A 10,971-nucleotide genomic window follows, 5' to 3' on the forward strand; every position below is an offset into this window, starting at 1 on the left:
ATTTATCACGTGACAAAGTGGCGTCACTCATTTCTACAGAATCATCAGGATACAAGCAATGACTGCTTAAAAGTAGTATTTCCGTGCTCAATAACCATACGTAAAGGGTACTTTATATGTGTAATGATGGAAATTTCTGCCAGATGAGTTTTTAAACCACTTACTTAAAACTTACGTGAGCTTTAAGGATTTTGTTTCCATGGCAACGGTGAAAAATATTTAAATTTCAACAAAAAAACTTTTAAGTATTTCTTTAATACGTTGATCTCGCAGAATTTTCGCCAAACGAAAGCAGGAGAAAATAAGTGATTCACAACTAATGATTGGTGAGATGCAATTGCTACCAAGACAGTGGTTCTCAATTAATACCTGTCGGCCATTTTGAATCCGCCATCTTCGCTGTTAAAACACCATCATTCTAAAGCAGAATGTGGCAAAAGTGTTTGAAAATTGAAAGAATTTTCCCTTTTGATTCAAAGCACTCATTATGCAATGAAAAAAACTTTTGAAAAGCTCCCTTATGTTGAAGAAGCCCAAAAATTTATAAGAAATTGAGAAATATTACCATAAAAAGAAAGCATAATTCACGAGAAGGAGTGATGGTTTCACAATTTCCTCAACGCTACCTTCTTGATCTAGCTTAACGGATTATTTCTATTGATATTTAAAATGCCTTAATTTTCCTGATCCTCCTCGTCATCAGAGCATTGTTCATCAAGAATCTCCTCCTCCTCCTCAGCACTATTAGGGACGTCAAAGGCAACCAGAACGTCACCAAACAAAAGGTTTAATGAGCAAAACAATTAGAGACCTTAAGCAAAGCATGACGCCAACGGCAACGAGAACGTTACCAAACAAAAGATTTAATGACCAGAACAATGGCCGTGCACGTGCGTTATAAATCTTTGTACATTTCTTTGCCGTCCTCTACAAAATAACAACGTGAAATGACCAAATTCTGCGTCTCTGAACGTGGACGACGGCGGCTAATTTTTCGTATTTCCATTTGGAATTGAACGCTGTCATTGCATATTTAACTTGAGCATGTTTTTAGAGCCATCGTCGCACCAAACAGGTCTAGACAATCGCAAATTTCGCTGGTAAAATATAAATTAATTTTTCACTAGGCGTCGTCCTCGGCGTCGTCGCCGTCGTTGCTTAAGCTCCCTATTGTTGCAGTCACGAAGGCGGCACATATCGGTGCATTTAAGGCCATTTGTAAGGCAAGTCGGCACGTGGACAGTTTGCATGATCTTGTACAAAAACAGGAGAGAAACTCAAGAAGAACTGCGGCGGAAGGTTTGCCATTCATCCATTTGATGGATAAGTTGCAGTACTCCTCGACCCATCCTTGACCAACTGGTGAAGGGACTCGAGGGCAGCTCTGTAAACTTCTCCAAATAAGTGCTTGCAGTTGGTAGTTTGCTCTCAAGGAGTACGTCCTTAAACAGCAGAAACAATCTACACAGAGAGGTAGCTGGTTCGAGTAAACTTTGCCTTGTTTGGCACAGAATATCCTACAACAAAATCCAATGGCGTTACAGACTCCACAAGCATACGATAATAATGAAAAAAAGCCTTAGACGTAATGACTACAGCTCTGTATGTGCTGCATGGAGAAACACTCTGGTACCTGCTTCCTCGTGCGTCGACCTTAGCTCTTCCCTTGCTGTTACTCCGACTGAGGAGAGTTCATAGCAGTAATCCTCGGTCGTTACGAAAATTATCTTTCCGGCGAACCTCTCTCTGTGCCTCTCATTTTGCCACTTTTCTGAAATAAATTTGCTCAGGAGTGATTTATTCTTGGAATTGGCCAAGAATGTCCGCCATTGAAGTATCTTGTAGTCTGCCTTAAAGTTTCCGACTTTATGACCGCTTTCTGAGCCTCTCTTCTCTCTCTTGTGGTTTTTGATCGAATTTTTTCTGTAAACGTCGAAGACCACGTCAATACGTTGGCTGTCTGTTCCTTCATGCAAAACCATGGACATCTCACTGTCAGCCAATTCAGCAAATGTTTTCTGGTCGCCTCTTATCTTCTGGACTATTACCACTCCGTCAAAACTTCGCCCGCACGGCTGAGAAATCATATCTGCTGCTGTCATATTCTTCTGGCATGCTCCTTGGCAAGTGATGATTTGCTGGTTCTCCTCAGCAATCCATCAGCCGTGTCAAGGGCCCAAGGGCGAGGTCCCAGAGGGTGATTCAGTACATCATTCATCTTCAACGTTCTGTTCTCAGCAGCAATGACCGGAGCAAACTGCGCACGATCCGCTTTAATGATTACTTCCTTGCTTGACCCTATTTGTCCTTTAATCTTCTTGTTTAAGCTTTGAGGTTCGTAATTTTGTCGCAAAATTTCACCTTACGTTGGTCAGACTCAAGCCTGTCATGACAAAATTTCTTATAAGCAGTCTCTCAGAAAGGCTCTGCCGGAACCATGGAGATCATTCTCTATCTCACGAGTTGCGACGTTACCGTAGATAGACGAACTAGGTCTTGCCTTTCTCCCTTAAAGGGATTGATCCAGCTTCCTTCGAGCATGGACATCATCAATTTCATGTCTTCTTCGTGTCGTGCGATCACCAGCGTTATATGGAGGTACAAGCGAGATTACTGGAGGATCAATGTTTCTTTTCCTTGTCCTAGCTTGCTCAGTTCCAGGGAGCGGAAGGAGGTTCCGGGAGCAAAATGCCTGGCTTAGACAGCAATGACATTTACTCGATGAGATGCTTCTGCGCCATAAAGCGTCTCTTCTATTCTATCAATTTTATCCCACGCACGCGTTGCTTGAATATTTTTCGGCAAAGGAACATCATTATCAGGCGTCAAAGCCATTTTTTGTAGGCAAAGCCGGCTTTGTTTATTTCCTCAATTTGCGTATAGGCAATCCTATGCCCACATCGGCTTAACATCTGTATAAGCTCAACATTGCGGTTTGCAAAGTTTTTACTGCGCACGGTAATAGCATTTGCTTGGAAGGTTTTCCTCCAGTTATCCCGTATATAATATCTTGCCTAAAAGAGTTGCCAACAAGGCACCGGTGGCGATGAGGATGTTCCGTTGGGATTTCTGAGTTGCTAGTTAGAAGAGTATATAGAAAGGCATCTAGTTCTGCTGAGAGATTGATTACATTCTCACATAGTTCAGAAGACTTCGGTGGCCATGCCATTTCAGTATTGTTTGAAAGAACTACATTACAGATGTACAGTCCAACTTGCTATTTTCCTTGACTTTACATGGAGTCAGCTCTGTTGTCGAATTGCTAAGGTAAAGTTACTATCTCTCTGGCCAGTTGAGCATTTGAAAAATTTTTGGAAAGAACAAAAACTTTATTATTTTTCGGGAGATCTTCAAATTGTAACAAGTCGCCGAAATTGTTTTCTAACTTTCTTCAGAAATGTCTTTTTCGTTGATTCGGATATTTCAGTAGCGCCCATTGATCGCATGGAGATTCCTGCTTCTCTCTCAGATCAACCATCTAAATAAGCCTGGGATTTAATAAATCTGATCAAATAAACTCAAACAGTTTGTCAGAAGCTTGCGACTCGATATCAAAAAAAAATTGGTTTTTCATCCGAGTCCGGTTCACTGCTTTCCAAGTCAGTGTACTTACTCGCTTTATCTGGTCAGATACAATCTAAAAAAAACCGACCATGGTAACACGCTTCAGCTGCTACCAAATCACGACAGGCAAGGCTAATAAGCGTGCTATCACCCGCAGCAACAGCAGCTTTTCTGACGCATCTAAATACAAGTCAACCTACTGAGTCAAAGGGATCGCGTGTTCTTGTACAGGCAGTCTTATTTTCGCAAAAAGTGTACATTTTCGAGCAAGGTCTGCTCATGCTTGGCTCTTGCCGACGAGATCTTTGCCCTTCGCTTTCCAAATTAAACTTCGAAATCTGTTTCGCAGCCGTTGTTTGAAAAATGCTCTCTAACTAATCGCGCTTCATTCTAAAAAGACCACGGCATTTCCTGTGATATATGACTTGGGGAATTTCTCCTTCCTTGGTATTCTCTGCCAATGAATAAAGCAATGGCCCATGACTTTTAATTGTAGTCGCCTTCAATAAATATTTTAAAGGGTCGAGATCTTTTTTTTTAAATATGACTAATTAGCCAACTTTTATCATATGAGCAGTGAATAATACAAGTTTTAAAAGCAGGTCGTTTTCTTTGGTCTATAGGAATAAAACAACAATTGAAACTGTACATAGCAGTCAAGTTTCCTTGAGTCGAACAGACTCTTGAATGTTTGTAAGTATTTTGTTCAGTGAGCTTAAAAATATTAAGTGTTCCCTGTTTCTCTATATTACTTGATAAAAAGCGTCCAAACTGCGAAATTTGGCAAGATTTTTGAAGTATTTACCGTACAGCGAGACCGTCATCTCAGACGTTACCCATGATGCTTTTCGAGTTTGAGCTGCATTAAAAAAAGTTGTTCACTGTAAAATGTAGTAATTTATTAATATTATAATTAAAGAACGCATTTAAAATAACTGTTTTAATGTGAGCCTCGTTTCCATGTCGCAGCACTATTTTTGAAAAAAAAGAAATGCGCAAACAATACTGAAAGCTACTCTTTCACGATTGCTATCAAGTAAACCTGGCATAATTTTAATTATTTATTTATTTATTTATTTTAGCATATCTTAAAACACAATTTTATCTCGTTTACATATAGATATAAATTCTTAGATATCTTTTAATCTTTTTACAATTGTAAATTTAGTTAGCATCGGGCAGGCGAAGAGCCACCCTGTGGATATACTGCCCGAAATGCCATTATTATTATTATTATTATTATTATTATTATAAATTGAAAAGTCCTTCATACAACCTTTCATCAGATATCACTGACATTTTCTCCCCCCGAGTGGTACCGAGAACCTGCCCTGGCCCATGGACTAATACCTTTAGAGCGTTTTCACTCACGTGGCCAGCGGCCATGTAAATTTATGGGAACAAAACGAAATGTTTACATCAGACAAAAGCTAAGTAAGTCCCACCGCTTACAACCTCGTTCCCAGGGTCCTCTCTCTTCCTCCCTCGAGAAAGTACCCTGGTTGCGGCTGGTCACGTGTCTGCTACCTTTTGGCAGTTCCAGAAAAATGATTCGAGGGAGGGGCAGGACAGTTAAAGTTTGTCTCCATTTAGCTCGCCTACTGAGTCCAGTAGGGAGTGGAATTTGTACCTTCGGCCGAACTCACAGCGAAGGCATTGACACATTCGATATTGGAGTTCAGTGCATCAAAGTTCGGCTTAAAGGTTAGCTCTGCATTTGGCTGAATTTTCCCATCGATAGTTGGACGGTCTCTGGAATTTGTGGTGGTGAAAATAATTGGCACAGAGCTTGGAAATGACGACCACAACAATAAATGAACCGCGCCGTGAATTTAATTTCATTTTTCATTCCGCAAAATCACTACGTAGGTATTTACTCATTCGTTTAGAGCTAAATGCGTCGTTTGTTCGCCTACAAAGGTAGCTTTGAATTTCATTGAGTTACTCCTGTAGCGGCCGCCTTTCTATGCAGAACGGGGCGCGAGAAACATTGGTACGATCCACACGTCTAACAGTTCTACTCCGGTTTATTTTCCACGGTGTTGGGACGAATTATTACAGCTTGAACAGGTTAAAGTTCAAAGTAAGGCATGAGAGGATTTCCTTACCACAATGTCCGGATAAGATTGTCAAAGACTATAATGGAACGTACTCGGGAATGGCTTCGGGTGAAGCTTGAGTAAACAGGTAACAAAGCTACAAATACACACTGAAAATACACGGACATTGCGAAAACGTTCTCCTAGCACGAGGAGTCCCTTTTCTTAAGTCCCGTATTAGAACTAGGGGATGACGGGATGCGTAAAGTAACACTGAACGACTGAGAAGGCGTTACATGGCTCCCCTCATACATTTTAAGAATGTATGAAGTTACAATAACAAATATCAAACAGAATAAGTTCTATCAATGTCAATCATTCCTATATGAAGGAACAGTTCAGGCTCCCCGACGGGGTCGTACTCCGGTAATAAAGGTTTCTTCATCCGCATACGGAATCAGTCGTCCCTTTCATCTTCATTTGGACGGTAAATCAGGACCAACTTGTGGATAGGTCTTTCAAAGAACTTCTTTGTTCCAGACTTGGTGACGAGGAGGAGGACCTTGGGTACAAGCCCATCTTCACTGGGATACACCTCCGTCACTTTGGCAAGTGGCCACTGGTTTCTAGGGGAGGAATCCTCGCGAATAAGGACAATATCACCAACTTGGCTGTTAGGACTGACATCATTCCATTTCTGGCGTTTCTCTTGTAGCAAGCAGTATTCTCGTTGCCAGCGGCGCCAAAATTGATCTGACAGGTATTGAACCCTTCTCCATATCCGTCTTGAGTAGAGATCCGGTCGCGAGAAATTGCCCGGAGGGGGCAATACTACTTTTGCCTTGAGAGTAAGCAGATGATTTGGGGTGATTGGCTCAGGTGCCTCTGGATCTGATAAATTGTCCACAGTGAGCGGGCGGCTGTTCACGATGTTTTCTGCTTCAGTAAACAGAGTTCGAAGGGTCTCGTCATCATGGTGTTGGGCGTGGTCATCTAGGAGACCGGCCAGGACTGAGCGCACAGTACGAATAAGTCGCTCCCATATGCCACCCATATGGGATGCGCATGGCACGTTCATCTTGAACTCGATGAGGTCGCAATCTTGGGTTAGGAGGAAGTTCTTAACAGAATAGACGTTTACTTCTTTCAGCGCAACGTTGAGCTCATTTTCGCTCCTATGAAGTTTGATCCTTCATCGCATCTCAATTCACGGACTTTGCCTCTCGGGTTGATGAATCGTCTGAGAGCATTAGTGAATGCATCAGTTTCTATTGAGTTTAAGGTTTCCAGATGTATAGCCCGGGAACTAACGCAAGTGAAGATTAGTCCCCAGCGCTTTAGCTCTTTCCGGCCCTCTTTAATGTACCAAGCGCCGAAAATGTCCATACCGGAGTATGTGAAAGGTGGAGCTGGAGTAACACGTTCTTCAGGAAGGTTCGCCATCTTTTGGACTTGGGCGAGTGCACGGAGCTTGCGACAGATGATGCACTTTCGGAGCTGCTGTGAAACAGAGGCACGTCCGTTTATAATCCAATAACCGGCTTGTCTAAGTGCATTGTGTGTCATACCGCAGCCTTGATGATGTTGTTCTTGACTGTGGTACTGTCTGATCAGAAGTTCAGTTATGTGACTCTTCTTGGGCACAACAATGGGATGTTTAACTTCATACGCTAAGGTAGCTTTCTGGAGTCGGCCCCCTACTCTGAGCATTCCTTTTTCGTGAAGAAATGGGTCAAGCCTAAAGAGTGAACTGGTTTGTTTCAACTTTTCATTTCTGGTGTGAGCATTCTGGCGGTTCTGGAACATGGGATCTTTGCCGCTAAGGTTTTGGAATACTTGAATCTCCTTGCCAAAGTACCAAAACTGTACTGACTTGAAAATTACTTCTTCTGCTACGTGCATTTCTTCCACGGTTAGAGGACCAGAAACAGGCCTTGAATTGTACTGTTTGTTGGGACGGTTCCTTTCAATCAATCTCTGGATGCGAACAATGCTTCTTTTCAGGCGACTGAGGGACGATGAATGAGTGAAGCGTTCCAACTCTAAAACTTCTGGAAAGGCTTTCTCTTCTTTGTTTTCAGGCCTGACTTGGTTGGAGATAAGGACAGCTGTATTGACTTTCTTTACTTCCGCATCTTCAGGGCTCAGATCAGGGACTGGATCCGAGTTCACCACAATCACATCTGTCTCCCACAAGAAACTCGGGCTTTTGAACCACAGTTCATGTTCTGCAAGTTGTTTGGCGGTTGTGCCTCGTGAGGCAACGTCAGCTGGGTTGCTAGCGCTGGAAACATAGTGCCACTGTTCTGGTTTTGATCTTTCATGGATGTGATGTACACGGTTTCCAGCATACGTATGGAAACGCTTCGCTTCGTTACGTATGTAACCCAAAACGACGGAGGAGTCCGTGTAAAATACTTCTACTGGATCTTTGTAGTTGAGCTCTCTGCTGAGCATGGAGACCACGTTGACCGAAATTACTACAGCAGTAAGTTCACGCCGTGGAGTTGACATTGGCTTCAGTGGTGCAACTCGAGCCTTCCCCATTAGGAAACTGTCGTGTACTTGGTTCGAGCTGTTTACAAGTCGGAGGTAAGTTACTTGGCCAAGTCCTACATCACTGGCATCGGAGAAACTGTGTAACTCTAAAGCGATTGGTTCACCAAACCCGGGGGCTTTGACGCATCTTGGAATCATAATTTTCTCTAGGAGAGGTAGTTCTGACCTCCATTTTTCCCACTGTGAGTGGACATGGCTTGGTACGGGATCATCCCAATCGATGCCGTCATGGCACAGTTCTTGAAGTAACTGTTTTCCCACTAAGATGACTGGTGCCACCATCCCTAACGGATCGTACACCGAACTCACGGTTGAAAGAATTCCCCTGCCGGTGAGAGGTTTATCCTTAAGTTCTATGCGGAATCCAAACGTATCAGATTCAATGCACCAGTAGGTACCCAGTGAACGCTGGACAGGTAAGATGTCATGACGAAGATCAAGATCCTTCAGGTCTTTGGAACGATCTTCAGCGGGCATGGCTTCCAGTACGGTCTTACTGTTACTAGCAAATTTGTGTAAGCGTAAGTTAGCGGCTGCACACATGGCTGTCGTGTTCCTGATGATATCGATAGCACTTTCAGGTGTAACAAAAGACTTTAATCCATCATCAACGTAGAAGTCTCGTTGAAGAAAGTGTGCAGCTGCCTGGCCAAATTGCTCTCGACCGGCTTCAGCTGTGGCTCTTAGACCAAAATTGGCGACGCCTGGCGAAGAGATGGCTCCGAAGAGATGGGCATTCATCCGATATTCACAAATTTGGCCATTCAGATCATTGTCTTTAAACCATAGAAATCTCAGAAAGTTTCTGTGTTCTGGGTTAACATGAAAACTGTGAAACATCTGTTCGATGTCGCATGTTACTGCTGTTTCTTCTTTTCGAAACCTTGAGAGTACAACAACGAGACCATTCATCATGTCTGGTCCTTGTATGAGATGTCTGTTGAGCGACTGATCTTGGAAGACAGCGCTGCAATCGAAGACTATTCGAATTTGATCTGGTTTCTTGGGGTGGTAGATGTCAAAATGTGGGAGGTACCAGACTTTCCCAGCATTGGTCTCCAGTTCCTCTTGTGGGACGAGACTGGCATGGTTCTTGTTAAAGATCTTCTGCATGAACTCAGTGTAATGTTTTAGTGTCTTGCCATTTTTAAGGAGTTTCCTCTTGATGCCAAGTAGCCTTTTCAGACATTGTTCACGATTGTTTGGCAAAGTCACATCATCTGTTTTGAATGGTAAGGGCATTTCCCAATTTCCCGTTTGATTCTTGTGGATGCTGGTAGTGAGAATGTTACAGAAACGCCTGTCTTCCACGGACTCGCTCTTTTCGGTGCCAGGAATGTTTCGGGTGTGGTGAAGTTCACTGTAGTCCAATTGCATTATTTCTCTAACTTGCTGGGGCGAGGTAACATCTTTAATGTAGTGCCTTGTGGCAAAGGAGATCACAGAATCTTCTTTGGAACTGTTGCTTGTCGGCACATTGAAGTGGTTCTGAGGGACTTCTCGCTGTATCGTAATGCGATTAACTGTCGCACAGTTCACACTATCTTCTCTCTTGTGTAGACACACAGGACCGATAATTGTCCAACCGAACTTATACTCTTCAGCCCGAGGCTCATCTTCTCTGTCATAGATGATACTCAACGGCTGGAAGGCAGATGGAATGTTACGACCAATTAATATTCCAATCTCTGTACCAGGATGGTGATGTATGCGATGAGCCAAGACCTGGTTACTTCTGGTGTTGCAATGTCTTCTTGACTGGCTGGAATTGTATCTTGAGAGTAAGCAAATGGAACCTTAATAGGCTTGTGTAGATTGTCAATGTCCTGGATGTGTAATCCATTCACTTTCTGAGTGCGGACACTGTTTACTCCTGTAATCGTGTTTATTTCAAGGTTTACATCTCGGCCCTTAACTCCTAGCTGTTCGAGAAGGGTATCTGTACTGGTCATCCAGTACTGCATAGGTTGGTACCTTCACTGAGGAATTGTCTTGGTGGAAGACTTCAAGAAGAACTATTCGCGCACAAGAGCGTGCTGGCTGGTTTTGTCCACAAACTTGAGAACAGGCAGAATTAGCTTGGCTAATGTCTTTCTTTTCATGTCGGGTCGGATCATGAAGTATAGTGGCGTGTTTCTGTCGGCAGATCTTGCACTGTAGCTTGTCTCTGTTGCAGTCTTTGGAGATATGCCTGTTAGAGCTGACACACTTGAGACAGATCCTGTTCTTCATCAAGAAGTCTTTACGCTCTTCATAGCTAAGCCTTTGGAACTGCTCACAGCCATTCATTACATGGGACTTCATCTTTTGATAGAAGTAGTATGTATCAGAGTCAGGTGGAGTGGTGTGGCCTGGTTGCTGAGGGGTTGGCAAGTTGCTTGGTGGAGTGGTTCTCAGGTTTGGTTGCTGAGCTTGAATTGCTGCCACTTGCGATTCTTTGTCAACAAGGTTTAGTTCACTGTCGTTGCCTGAAGGTGATGCGAATGTCAAAGCAACATTTGAATTTCGGCTACGACGAAATTGGCGACCTGCAGGCTTGCCTCGGTCAGGGGTTGTGGAGCCAGTTGTTCCTGGACTTTGCAGAATTTGAGGGATGTTTGTCCTTTCTCCATGATAGCGTACTTCTTCAGCAAACTCTTCAAAGGATGGGAAGGCATCTTTTCCTTTCTTTCTCTGAAGCTTTAACACTTTATTTGACCACGTTGCTTTAAACCACCCAGGTAGCTTTTCAACTAGGACTTGAATTTGTGAAGGGTAACTGAGAAATTTGAGACTTTCGATATGCTTGCTTGCGATTTTTACTTGTTGC

At 43.1% G+C, this 10,971-nt stretch overlaps 1 pseudogene; it reads right to left on the reverse strand.

Annotated features, from left to right (window-relative positions):
• Positions 1-1,592: 1,592 nt before the first annotated feature.
• LOC149097913 (uncharacterized) lies at positions 1,593-2,547 on the reverse strand (annotated as a pseudogene).
• Positions 2,548-10,971: the final 8,424 nt, after the last annotated feature.

The sequence above is a fragment of the Orbicella faveolata genome, unplaced genomic scaffold (assembly GCF_042242905.1).
Source record: "Orbicella faveolata isolate gen_17 unplaced genomic scaffold, um_ofav_v1 contig_46, whole genome shotgun sequence".
Classification (NCBI taxonomy): Eukaryota; Metazoa; Cnidaria; class Anthozoa; order Scleractinia; family Merulinidae; genus Orbicella; species Orbicella faveolata.